General features: G+C 45.1%; 1 protein-coding gene and 1 long non-coding RNA gene across 3 annotated transcripts in view; one reads left to right on the forward strand and one right to left on the reverse strand.

The window, feature by feature from the left end:
* The window catches only part of LOC141083571 (uncharacterized), a 101,374-nt gene that overhangs the window by 26,983 nt on the left and 59,741 nt on the right, over nucleotides 1–14,650 (reverse strand). The window lies entirely within an intron of this gene.
* On the forward strand, nucleotides 3,069–7,265 carry LOC141083570 (uncharacterized). The gene is made up of 3 exons (XR_012230752.1): nucleotides 3,069–3,579; nucleotides 3,789–3,946; nucleotides 6,521–7,265. It is a non-coding gene; the product is annotated as an uncharacterized lncRNA (long non-coding RNA).

The raw sequence follows: 14,650 nt of genomic DNA on the forward strand, positions 1-14,650 counted from the left end.
GATTATGTGGTCATCGATATAGATCCAGATGAGAATATGATCATCTCCACTAACAGTAAGTTTTCATGTATTTATGATTTTTTTTAGCAGAAAACATCTGCCTAATATAAATAGTCTCTGAAAGAAGCGTGTAGGTGATTCCACCCTATACACAGAGGTAGATCTTGTGGTTTGCTCCCCTATTTTTATACTGTACTGTATCGTCAGCCTTTTTCCTTTGATCACACTCATCTTCATGATGCCCTACGCATGTCCGCCAAACAAAAAAAACTATTTGATTTTCTAATTTTTTTAAGAGACTATGATACTTTTAGATAGTCTCTTTTCACCCATATTCTAAAAAAAAATAACGGCTGTGTGAGGTCATTATAGCGGGATCTCTTGGCAGTGCAGGATTTATATTGATTACCCCAATGAGCTTATATGTGAAACAGAGTGTGACCACTGATATATGGTAATGGACTTAAAGGGGAAGTCAGCACCACGGGACCTACTGATATAAAGGCCACGCTATCTGTGTAATCAGGACTGATCAGAAAATCCTCAGATCCTTTAGTTCTCCAATTGTTCCATGCTTATTGCATTTACTTCTTGCTGCCTGGTGATAGTCATCTTCCAGCATGAATCCTGTCAGCGTCGGACTGGAGCACCTTGGGCCCACCAGAGAAAATTATTCTTGGGGCCCACTATGCAGCTACATAGCAATAAATACAAGACCACCAATATCACGCTAAACACGCTAATATCAGGATATAATGTAAGGTAGTAGATGTCTTAATTATGTAGCAGGGTTTGGGGTAGCCCTCTCATAGAATATAATGTAGCCTCCCTCATAGAATATAAAGTAGCCTCCCACATGGAATATAATGCAGCCCCCCTCATAGAATATAATGCAGCCCCCTCTCATAGAATATAATGCAGTCCACCTCATAGAATATTATGCAGCACCCCACAAAATATAATGCAACCCCCTCATAAGGTATAATGCAGTTCCTACCATAGAATATAATGTAGCCCCCTCATAGGGTATACTGCAGCCCCTCTCATATAGTATAATACAGCACCACCACAAAATATAATACAGCCCCCTCATAGGGCATAATGCTGCCCTCTCATATAGTATGATGTAGTTCCCTGAGAGAATAATGCAGTCCCCCACAGAATTTATATTGTAGCCTCCTCATAAAGAATAATGCAGCCCCCTCACAGAGTATAATGCACCTCCATCATTATTCTCCCCCTCCACCCCCATCATTGCCCATTCCACCACCTCAATCATTGCCTCCTCCCGCACAACGACCATTGTCCTTTCCAGCACTACCATCATTGTCCTTTACACCACAACCATCATTGTTTTCTCCCCCACAACACCCATTATTGACAATTTCAACACCTCTGTCATTGCCTCCCCCCACCACCATCATTGAGTATACTGTATCCCCAGAATATAATGTAGTCCCCTTAGAGAATAATGCAGTCCCCCCACAGAATATAATGTAGCCCCCACATAAAGAATAATACAGCCCCCCTCAGAGTATAGTGCAGCCCCTCTCCACCTCCTTCATTGTTCTCCCCCTCCACTCCCATCATTGTCCTCATCGCCACTTCCATCATTGCCTTATCCTCACCACCCCATCATTGCCCATTTCACCACCTCCATCATTGCCTTCTTCCCACCACCCCCATGATCCTTCCCCACCACCCTATCATTGCCAATCTCCAATACACACACAGCACCACTCTCACTCATACACACACAGCACACCACTCTCTCATACTCAAACACAAAGCACTGCACCGAATTACACACAAACACACACACATGCACGCAGACAGACACACGGCACACTCACCTCTCCGCAAGTTCCCCGCAGCACATCCCGACAGCCACTTTCTCACCGGCAGTTTTCTGTCTGAAACAGCCGCACGCTGAATGATGACATCATCCAGCTGCGTTGTCTCACACAGGAAGTGCCAGGCAGAAAGCAGGATGCCAGGATATGTGCGGGGAACTTGCGGAGACGTTAGTGTGCTGTGTGTCTGTCTGCATGCATGTGTGTATGTGGTGCAGTGCGGTGTGATGCTTTATGTGTGTGTGAGAGAGTGGATCGGTGGTGGTGGGGCTTTACATGCGGGCAGTGTTAGCTGCAGCCTGCTGCTAATACTGCCTGCCTGTTAAAGTAAAATGGTATTCACTCCTCTCCACACCCATGGGGGCATGGGGAGACGTGAATATTCATTTCTCTTTAGCAGCAGGGACAGGTTCCTATCTCCAGCTGCTACTCCGCAGGCACAAGGCGGTCCCCCTTCACTCAGGGGCACCATAACCACTCGCTGGGGTCCCCTGGAGCAGTGGAGGCCCTAGGCAGCTCCTGGTCAGTATGCCAGCAGGTGTCAGTGCCTGGGCCCACCTGAGAATCCTCCGGTTCTCCGGTGAACCAGTACGGCCCTGAATCTTGTGTAATCAGTGATTTAGAGACAAAACTAGTAGTATTAAGAAACACATAAAAATGGATGAAGCTGCTTTATTATTAGTGGCTAAAGGTATCTCAGGTACATCGTGACATCACCTGTGTGGACATACGATGCTCCCTGCCATGAGGTCACAACTGTGATATCGTTGGGGATCAATATTGTATAAGAGAAAAAAAGTCACGTGCGTCTCTGATTTCCATATCTGTGATTTCATCAGTACTACGGGAGTAACAATTACAAATTTATTATAATTGGGGATTTTCTTCAACTCTGGACCCATGGCTGAAAAGAGAGTTAAACAACATCTCTAAGTCTGACCCCAGTTAAGTAAATATCAGTATCGACCTAGATGAGGATGTGATCATCTCCTCTGACAGTAAGTTCTAGGCTTTTATAACATATATTTAATAGAAAAAAAAACAGTATAATAAAAAAACTCAAAGTAGATAGCTGGTTGTTTGATGCTTCTATTTTCATACTTTACAATTTAGCGGATATAATCTGTCACCAGGTTTCTGCTACCTCATCTGAGAGCAGCCTGATGTAGGCAAAGAGAAGCTGAATCCAACAATTTATAACTTGGATTACTGGGTGCAGCCATTCTCACACAATCAGAGCTTTTAGATTTAGCAATGAAGCAGAGTTGAGAAATCTTCCCCCGCCCACACCAGGCTCCGTCCATAGACAGTGAGCTGCTTATCACAGGAGGGGGCGTTGCCGGGCCAGGAGGCATGTGCTCCTGAGTCCCAGCAATACTAAGCTCCTGGTGCTAAAGCAACCATTAAAGGTAAACAACAGGATAGAGCTTGATAAGGGAGGCATCATTCAAATCTGTGTTTTCACCCCTACAGCAGGCTGTCTCCAGCTTACATAGCAAAAACCTACCGACAGATTACCTTTAATATTGATTATCAAACTCAGAAGCTTTGACTGTAAAAATGTTAATTTCAATGTTACACCTTACAGGAGAAAACTGGGATGAAATAATTATTGGACGCAATGTCGAAAACAAAGATGTCCTCGAAAACAACAAAATTTCTATTTTTGGTCCCGGATATGTAATCATCAATAAGCACCCAAATGAGGATGTGACCATCTCTGACAGTAAGTTCTCAGGCTTTTCTAACATATGCTTAATAGAAAAACAGCAGCCTAATAAAAAATCTCTACAAGGAGATAAATGGTTGTTTGATCCTTCTGTTTCCATACTTCACAATTTAGCGATTTTAAAACCAGTAATATTGATATATTGATATTCTTTAACAAAGAAGCTTTTATTTTAGTAATGTTAATTTGAGTGTTACACCTTACAGGAGAATATTTGGATAAAACAAATATTGAAATGAGGAAGATGCTCATGGACCCACTGCCGAAAACAGAGATGTCCTCGAAAACACCGACATCTCCACGCCTGGACCCCATTATGTAATCGTCACCGTGACGATTTAGACTGTGCTCGTCGCCTCGGACAGTAAGTTCCTTTTTTTCCATGTTGATAAGAAGAATGCTTACTACCATAAATATAATCTGTTCTAATCTGCATAACTTGCATAAACTAAAAATCTGCCATCCTAAGCAATATATTATTGAACTGCAGTTCAAGCAATTTCTTAAAATTTCCTGGCCCTCAATCTCAGAGCGACAGAGTAGAATCAATGTCCATTAATGAACAACTAATTATTTATACACTATCATTTACAAAACAAGAGGGCAGAGGACTTATTCCGCCTCCTCCTCTGACTCCTCCTTTGTCTACTCCTCCGCCTCCTCAAAATTTTGAGAAACATCTTGTCCTGGACAAAGACAGAGAGAAATATAAAGTCGTCATGAAGTTTGTTTTTCAGGAACTTCTGGCCTATGCCAACAAAAACCGAATGTAAGGTTTTAGGCTGCGTGCACACGCTGCGGATTCCGCTGCGTTTCCGCAGCGGTTTTGGCCGCTGCGGACACGCAGCAGTTTTAGCTGCGGTGTACAGTACCATTCATTTGAATGGGAAAAAAAAAACGCTGTGCCGACGCTGCGGAAAAAAACGCGCGGATTTGCTGCGGTTTTGAATCCGCAGAAAGAATTGCATGTCAATTCTTTCTGCGGAAACCGCTGCGGGTTCCTATCTCCACCATTGTGGAGATAGTGAATCCGCAGGACCAAACCGCAGGCAAAACCGCAGATAATCCGCAGGTCTTTGGACCTGCGGATTATCTGCGGTTTTTGCAAAATCCGTGCGGATTAATCCGCAGCGGAATCCGCAGCGTGTGCACGCAGCCTTAGAGCTTTATAAATATATTTTACTAGATTAAGGCCCGATGCTATCGCATCGGGAGGATAGTGACACACCTCTTGCCATGTTAACCCTCAACACACACCTCCTCAACACACACTCCTCTCACCTTTCACCATCTCCACTCACGTCCCCCCCATCTTTCACTCCACATACGACCCTTTCTCTCACTCCGTCTCTCATACTCACGCCGTCATCGCCGCTGCTCCACGATCCCCGACATCTTCTTCCGCCGGCGCTATCCTGGATCCAGACGTTGTCCACGCCGGCGACATGTTCTGGCGTGGACAATGTCGGGATCCAAAATGGTGTCGGCGAAATCTTGTGAGATTTTGCCGACGCCATTTTGGATCCCGACTTCATCCACGTCAGCGACATGTTCTTGCGGCGAAGCCATCTTGAGTATTGCCGGATTTCACGATACTCAGGATGGCGTCGCCACAAGAACATGTTGCTGGCATGGACAACGTCTGGATCCAGGATGGCGCCGGCGGAAGATGTCGGGGATGGTGGAGCAGCGACGATGACGGCGTGAGAATGAGAGACGGAGTGAGAGAAAGGGTCGTATGTGGAGTGAAAGTGAGTGGACGTGAGTGGAGATGGTGAAAGGTGAGAGGAGTGTGGGTTGAGGAGTGGTGTGTTGAGGTTAACATGGCAAGAGGTGTTCTGTGACGTCACCAGTTACAACTGGATGGAAGTTGTTACAACCCGGAAGCTGCTTAGCGCATTTATTATTTTTTATGATCTATGTTATGTATTAGTTTTAACAGGAAATAGGCTAAATAATTAGGAATTGGGCACCTATGGCCTAAATATCGATGCGTTACTTTTTTTTATGCAAGCTATATCAGAAGTCTGTGAGCCAAGAATTGCTGGACTGCAGGAGAAAGGGAGTTGTCATTCTCAAATCACAAATACAATAAAGAATAATATAAATTATCTTTAATAAATCACAATACATAACAATATTGGATGAGTATATGACTACAAATAAAAAACACAAACTACAGTGGGTGGTCATGGCAAGAACAAACAGATGAATATTTAATCACGATCACATTTTATACATAGCAATACTGACTTAAAGTGCAAATGTAAAAAATCAAAAGAGCTGATGGCAGAAGAAAAAGTGCTCTATATCCAATGTACTACCAGATGCCATAAGCAAATACTTGTACTAATAACTAAGCCTTAGTAATACAGAAAACCAATAATAAAAACTCAAGTCAGTACCAAGTACAATTAAGCATGCTATAATTCCAAAACTGCCACTCCACCACTTAACCCTGACACTTGTTTCACCGTCAATCACAGCTTTTTTATGGGGCTATAGGAATGACATACTGATAGGGAATTTAGATTGTGAGCCTTCAGGGACAGCGATGCTAATGTGTGCAAAACTGTAAAGCGCTGCGGAATTTGTTAGCGCTATATAAAAATAAAGATTATTATAAAGATTATTAATGAGGTGCAGTGCTGTATATACCATGAGGGAGGGATTGCTAGTAAGCTGTGGTCTAAACACAGAAGATCCTAAAATAATAGGCAGGGTGCTATTATTCATATAACAGCACTGATAGGATGCAGAACATACCTGAACATAGACATTAAATAATACCCATTATGTATTATATAGTACAGTATTATAATCTATAGTTAAAGGATGACAAGTAAATGTCTTCTGTCGCCCCTGTCATTATAATCTGTCTGCTTGTACATGTATTAATCTTTACTGTTTTGCTAATTTTGTGACATTTATATTGCAGGTGAGGCAGAGTACGGTCTCGCTGTGAACCCACAATGAACATGGGATCCAGCTGGAGACAACAACTTTACATCAGCAAAAAGAGGCAGATTCCAGGCTTAGTCTCTGTTCTCCACCACTGGATACGACATTACTGGACTTTCTGCAGCTAGACGCACTCACTGAACAAGTGGGTTTCCTACTGCACAACAAGGCAGATTCCGGGCTCGGTCTCTGTTCTCCACTATTGGATATGACATTACTGGACTTTCCGCAGCTAGACGCACTCACTGAACAAGTGGGTGTGTCCTACTGCACAACAAGGCAGATTCCAGGCTTGGTCTCTGTTCTCCACCACTGGATACGACATTACTGGACTTTCTGCAGCTAGACGCACTCACTGAACAAGTGGGTTTCCTACTGCACAACGAGGCAGATTCCGGGCTCGGTCTCTGTTCTCCACTATTGGATATGACATTACTGGACTTTCCGCAGCTAGACGCACTCACTGAACAAGTGGGTGTGTCCTACTGCACAACAAGGCAGATTCCGGGCTCGGTCTCTGTTCTCCACCATTGGATATGACATTACTGGATTTTCCGCAGCTAGACGCACTCACTGAACAAGTGGGTTTCCTACTGCACAACAAGGCAGATTCCGGGCTCGGTCTCTGTTCTCATCAATGAACATCTACAGCTTAAGGGAAGTGCAGACTTTCAGCCATGGTGCCCTAGAGGTTTCCTCCACTGGAGGTTTTTCCTCTCCTGAGTGCTGAAGGTCCACTCTTCGTGAATCAAGTGGCCCTCATCATCATTATTATTACACAAAAGCGGGACTAACTCCTAGCCGCGGTCTACGGACCAAACATTGGGCATGGGCAGGGCCTTGGGGGCAGATCCCAAGTGCGCTCAACCATGTGAAATAGCTTACGCTCAGCAACATTGAGGGATAGCGCTATCGGATAGCTCTACCCGTTCATTTCCTTTAGAAATAGAACTATGGGATAGCTCTACCCGTTCACTTTCTTCATGGATAGCGCTATCGGGTAGCTCTAGCCAAACAGTATTAACGATAGAGCTTTTTCATACACAAGGTAGGAGTGGCAAGAGAGGTACACCAGGTATTTATGTTTGCTGTTAGTCTGCACATACGCCAGTCTGGTGCGTGGTTATACCCCTTTGCAAGGTCAGTCTGAAGCATGGTTACACCCTATTGCGTGGTTCATAATCACAGCGCGCACCCAGCTTGAATGTAGTTAATAAAGAAGTCAGTAAAAAATATGTAGCAGTGTATCTGAGCTTCTATGGATCTTTACAATACATCAGAATATATACAATAATATGAGGTGGGAATATTTTATGTAGTAGTTAAACACATGGCAGATTATATTTGTGTTTTCTAACAAACTTATCTAATACAAATTTAATGTTGCTCTTTAATCGTGCCCATCATCTTTGTCCTGTTTTATAATGGAGATGGGACTTCCAGCTTGACCAGGACTTTAACATCAATGTATATGTTACCGTCTTGACGCACATGATGACATAAGAATGTTATGACTTGCATTACCCAAGGTATAGTTTGTTAGGGCTGGCGGAACACACCAAATTATAAAGTAGTAGTAGGTGCGTTCGCAGCCCGGGGTCCTCCGTGCAGAGGTGGTACACTGCTGCTAGAAAATGACGGAAGAATAGAGCGGCGTAAAAACAGTCACACGTGGGTTACATCACCCAATGTGAACAGGAGCGGACTCTGTTAATTCACAGAGCCGCGCAGTCGCTGAACGTGGATGCCGGAGTCTGTTTAACTCACAGAGCCCAGCCAAAGAGCGCACAGCAAGCGGCCACAGAACTCACAGCAAGCGGCCACAGAACTCTACCCCAAGGACACGGGGTTAGAGTCCTTCTAGGCCCACTGAGCGCGTAGTATCGCTGCCACGAGCGCCGCTATAGACGCTGGCTATGGAGTGTGGAGCCCGGGCACTGAGGTGTGCCGAGTCACTGATGACTAATGCCTGACTCAAACTCTGACCTACCTACGCCTAAGCCTGGGCGCTAGCAGGCTAGGCTGCACAACACATGCGTACCAAGGGTAGGGGTTTCATAATGAGTCAGTCACCAGAGACATTCATACGTGCATACACCACTCACTCCTTATAGTCTGAACATACAGTCTATCCTAGCACATGGCCGAGCGGCCATGCGAACCTTTTATAGCCACGAGCGTCTGGGACCTTCCTGGCTTCTCGGATGGGCCAATCAGAACACGAGCAGGACTTGAGCACGTGACCTTCGATCTCCAATGGGAGATCACTCCACGGGCATGCTCAGTGGTCCGACATGAGGACTTAGTCCCTGGAGAATCTCGCTGCTGAGCAGCATGCATTGCCATAGCTGTGCCAGAGGTGGCAGCAGCAAGCAAACCCATGGAGCTGGTCTGGGCAGAGCGCCGGGACCGACGAGTTTGCTGTGCAACCTCCTCTGCGGCTGGAGAGGAATGGGAGACCGCCGGAAGTAAGGATCGGGATTCCCGCTGTGCAGCGACAGGAACCCGACGCCTAACATAGTTATTGTCTCTGAGGAGGCATGCCACTGGCAATTGGCACTGTAACGGTATGGCTCACAGAGGCCAGACTGAGCTGGATGTTCCAAACCAGGGTGAAATAGACAGACGATGGTTGCAACAAGAGATAGCAAAATAAACTTTTGCCATCTATGGTTCAACAAAATGGTGGAACTCACCATATTGCTCTATTTACAAGGAGAAAATTGAAAAAAAAAAAATCTGTATTCTGGTGAATATGAATTTTTGCAGAATAGGAGTTGAATTGTCTCATCTCTATTAAATAATCTTTAACCTCTCTCTGAAATCTGACATACTATCCTGTTCATGTGCCCTGGGCCTGTCTGACCATGGACGGGATAGTATGTCATTGCCGCGCACACGGGTGGTGTGTGGCTTATCGCGGCTGGGTTTCAACTGATTCTCACAGCTGAGACCCGGCACTAAGTGCCAGGAGGGGTCACAGACCGCTCCCGGCTAGTGATGAACGAGCACTAAAATGCTTGGGTGCTCGTTGCTAGGGTCGAGCAAATTGGAATACTTGGGTACTCAGACAGAACAATGAGCCCAATGTAAGTCTATGGGAGACCGAAGAATTTTCACCGTGATCCCCCCGGGGGTCCTTTTAAGGTCTACAAACGTCTGAAAATTATGGAAGCACTGCTCAAATGACACGGGGACATCATGGGGATCGCCTCTGGAAGCATTTCTGACTCCTTGTTCACAGTTTTAAACAATGTTGTCAGAGTTTCATGAAATTTTTACCGGCGCACCACAAACATACAAAAACGAAACCAAAACGGATTTTGCTGGGAAAAATGTTAAGGTACATCCTTTCCAGGATAATGACTTGTCTACAAAGCAAAATAATTAACCCCAGACCAAAATGTTCCTCCCCCACTTGGGCTATGTTCAGACACAGGGTTTTTCACCTTTAACATTGCTTTCAACCAAAACAAATGCATCTACTTGGAAATGTCATTGTAACATTTAACAACCCTAGCTGGCCATGTGGTGTGTGACACATAAGCAGACACATGTTGTTTCATTTATGAAGGAGGGACTCTTAAAGTCACAGAGCCTTATTTTAACCGGGGTATCAGGCGGCATTAATCTTCTTAAAGGGCCATTATTAAACAGTGGGTCTCCTTAACTGTTATTGCCTATGCAGTGAGTGGATGGGCTGCCAAGAATTATGACGCACCACAATACCCCTTTCACAAGAGGTACTGGAGGGATTCCAGAAAAAATGTTGCACTGAATACAAGGCCTGGCTTTCCCCAAAGTTACATGCACCGCAATAAGCTTTTCAAGCCACATACTGGATGGTCACCGGAAACTACACTTCATATTATTCATTTCATAATCCCAAACTCTTTTCTTAGGCATTGACTGAAAAGCCTGCCCTGCTACTGTGGCGCCCTGTGTCTTTGCCACCACAAAAGGGTTAAATATGTATTGTTTTGTATGTGTTTTTTAAGCAATGGGAGTTATGCTTTCTCTGCTAGAGACCACAACACACACATATAATTGACCTCACTCCCTTACTTGTCTGAAGCTTAGAGATTTGCAGACATGCCCTAATTGGGAGGGGGAGGGGCCGAGTTGTTGTTTTCAGGGTGAAGAAGGAGGAAGAACATCTTGGAAGCCATGATTAGACATGTGCTCAATCCAGGAGTGAGAGCTAAGAAGCATCAGGGTGTCAGCCCCTAGACCATCCATGCTTTCAGAGCAGGGTGGTAAGCTGAGAGACTGTGTGGGATTATACAACCAACAGCATCTTGTTTTTCCATGAGAAAACTGCAGCAAACTAGGATCAGTAAAGGATAGTGCAAGTGGGAACTTGAGCTGCTCACACACAGGATCCATGCTGCAAGTTGCCAAAGGAGAAATACACAGTGAGTAGAGGCGATACTGCAAGTTCCAAACTCTGGGAAGCCTTGGTCCCAGAAGGAATTAGAATAGCAGGAAGTTACACTGAGTCACAGCAGAGAGGATAACTCCCATTCTCCAGAGAAGACTGTAATCTGGTGAGAGTTGTAATTACTCCTCTGAACTGCACCTGAACTACAGTAAATTATAAAGTGACTTTCCTTGTCTCCTGCCTTATTACTCCGTACCTTCCACTTTCATCACAATCTCTGGGGGTCTGCCCTGGTTGGAGAGGGTTTAACATCTGCACTGCCATCACCATCTACTCCCCCAGGGATCATCTGCAGTGCCGGCTATACTACAGTCGAACACTCCAACTGGCGTCACGAATCACTACATAAACGTTATCCCCATTCCATTCTTCCCCTTTTACAAGACCGTCTGGGGCCACGGACTGGGTCAATGCCACAGTGTCATTTCCCATTGAAGTTAATGGGCCCGGTACAGAGTATCCCACAGCCCCTCGGGCGCGTCACTGCCAAGTCATATGCACCCCAATATGCCTTTTAACCCACATACTGGATGGGCACAGGGAAATCCACTTCACATTTTTCAGTTGGTCATGCCATACTGTTTCCTTATGCATTGACAGCAAGGCCTGCCCTGCTGCCAAGTCATCTGCACCCCAATATGCCTTTGATCCCAGGTACTGGAAGGGCACAGAAAATCCACTTCAAATTATTCATTTTGTACTGCCATACTTTTTTCTTATGCATCGACTGCAAGGCCTGCGCTGCTGCCAAGTCATCTGCAACCCAATAAGCCTTTGAACCCAGGTACTGGATGGCCACAGGAAAAAACACTACACATTATTCATTTTGTACTCCCATTCTGTGTTCTTATGCATTGACTGCAAGGCCTGCCCTGCTACCAAGTGATATGTACCCAAATAACCACAATCCCCTCTTGTAAGAAACATGGAGGAGGGCCTCTTAACCAAAAATGTTCCATTAAAAAGGAGCGGGTCTCCTACACTTGTAAAGCCCATATGGGCTGGCAAACATTTCTCCTGTGGGGTACAACTCAACCTTCTTCAGAACCAGTATTTTACACACAGCATACCACCGACCCTTGTAAATAATTCGACACTGGCTGTAGCAGCATGGAACACGTTAACCCTGTTGATCTAGTGGCGGTGGATGATGAGACGTGGAGGAAGGCTTGATTAAAAAATAGGCCCAATTTCCAAGAGCGGGTCTCATAGACTTGTAATGCCCACACACTTAGTGTATGGGCTGTCAAACATTTCCCCTGTGGGGTATAACTCAACCTTTTTCAGAACAAGTATTTTACGTACAGCATACCCACCGACCCTTGTTAATAATTCGACACTGACTGTAGCTGCATGGAACACGTTAACCCTTTTGATCTAGTGGTGGTGGATTATGAGACGTGGAGGAAGGCCTGATTAAAAATAGGCTCAATTTCTAGGAGCGGGTCTCCCAGACTTGGAATGCCCATACCCTTAGTGTATGGGCTGGCAAACATTTCCCCTTGGGGGTGTACATATTTCTTGTATTTTGGAGACGGGCATCATAACACCATTGACAAAAATAGAGTGGCTGGAGCATGACGGAATATGTTCACCCTGGTGTTAATAATAATAATAATAATCTGCCAACATATTCCGCAGCGCTTTACAGTTTAATAACTCCAAACATAAGTCGTAAGTAACAAGGTTAACAATACAATAATTAAATCAAAATAAGGAGACCCTGCTTGTGAGAGCTTACAATCTACAATGATGGTGTTCGAGTGGTGGTGGACGGTGAGGGTGAGGATAAGGAGGAGGACACCAAATAGCCAAAATCAGGAAGCGTATACCCATGTTTGATTGTGAAGAGGTGCATGGGAATACACCTCCCTAAAAAAGACACTACATTGGAGTTTATATTTCACTGTCATCATTTGGTGGTGTTGAGAAGTCAGGCCCAATCCATCCCTTGTTCATTTTTATAAGAGTCAGCCTGTCTGCATTTTCCGTTGAAAGGCGAATGCGCTTATCTGTGATAATTCCACCAGCGGCACTAAAAACCCGCTCTGACAAAACGCTAGAGGCAGGGCAGGCCAGGACCTCCAAGGCATAGAGAGCCAGTTCATGCCACGTGAAAACACGTTCATGCCACGTAAAATACGTGAGAGCCAGTTCAGCTTAGATACCCAATAATTAAAATGCACAGAGGAATCACGGAGGACGTTGGTACGGTCAGCAAGGTACTCTCTCAGCATCTTAGAAAACATTGCATTCCTTGTGAGATTACCCCGCACCTCAGTGCCAGGGCGATGGGAGGGTCTTAAAAAGCTATCCCAGAACTTTGACAGTGTTCCCTTGCCTCTGCTGGATTGGAGTTGTGTCTCTCTTGCCTGTCCTCCTTGGTTGGCCAACAAACTGTTATCTCTGCTGCCAGCGTTTTGAGATGGGAATTTTTTGAATAATTCTGCAACAATGGCCCTCTGGTACTGCACCATTTTGGTAAACCTGTCTGCCTCTGGAACAAGAGAATAAAAGTGTCACTAGCCAGTAATGACTGTTACCCAATATTATGACAATACGAGGGTCACGGGAAAGGCAGCACAACATAAAGTCAGGAATTCGTACCTGACTGGTAACAGGCAAGCCTTCCGTGTCCTCACCAAGAGGACGATTGATCAAGGTGTCCTCCTCTTCTTCTTCCCTGTCCTCAGGCCATCCATGCTGAACAGACGGTATGACTAGGGATGAGCGACTTTGCCTTTTTTCGGGTCGAGTCGGGTTTCATGAAACCCGACTTTCTCAAAAGTCGGGTCGAACGAAATCGGCCGATTATAGTGAAAAGTCGAAGGCCAACTGAAACACGAAACCCAATGCAAGTCAATGGGGAAGAAAAGTCGGCAGTGAGTGGAGGACAGGAAACACACCTACAGTGCCCATTTTAATGCCAAAAACATCAATTCTTATTACTTAAGCTTGTCAACCTTAATTTACTTTATAATAATAGTTAGGCACTGAAAACTGGGGGTTATTTGGCTAAAGTTGTGGGGGGGTGTGATGAAGGAGCAGCAGCCATCTTAGATATGGGGCCTCATGTCTGAGCTTGGCATCCATTTTGGTCTGAGTTCAAGAATTACATGCAGCTAACTGCTCCTATACCCCCCAGGTGCTGTATGCATAGTGAATAAAGCAGGATTTAGTGTTCCAATGCTAATTAGCAAGGCCAATAAGTATGATAATGAGATAAGGCCCAAAACAGAACTTCAAAGCTTAGGCAAGGAGCCACACCAGCATGAGGCAGGGAAATGCCTGAGGGCTTTAATTAGAATGTACCTGTCAGCCAGACACAGGAATACCCATCCATTGTGTTTACCAGTCTGTTATGAGCTCATTTTCTGCTCCACCAGCTGGGAGTTCTCCTTCCGTTCTCCTTCTGGTGGTGACAGGAGGTAGTGAGGTTGGTTTAATTGGTAATGGTCTGCCACCAAACGAGGAGGATAATGATTGGATCTCTGGAGTATCAGACTGGATATAAGACAGCCGACGCCCTATCCTGGTGCTGGTGATTCAGTCTGCTTCTCAGGTCTTGGACTTCAGCTGTGCTCCAGTCTTCTCAAGTTAACTTTGTTTTTGCTAATGTTCACACTTGCTCTTGTTGGTCAACTCAGTTTTTGTGTGGTCAGCCAG

This window comes from Dendrobates tinctorius, unplaced genomic scaffold (genome assembly GCF_039654945.1).
Source record: "Dendrobates tinctorius isolate UK_male_01 unplaced genomic scaffold, ASM3965494v1 ptg000020l, whole genome shotgun sequence".
NCBI lineage: Eukaryota > Metazoa > Chordata > Amphibia > Anura > Dendrobatidae > Dendrobates > Dendrobates tinctorius.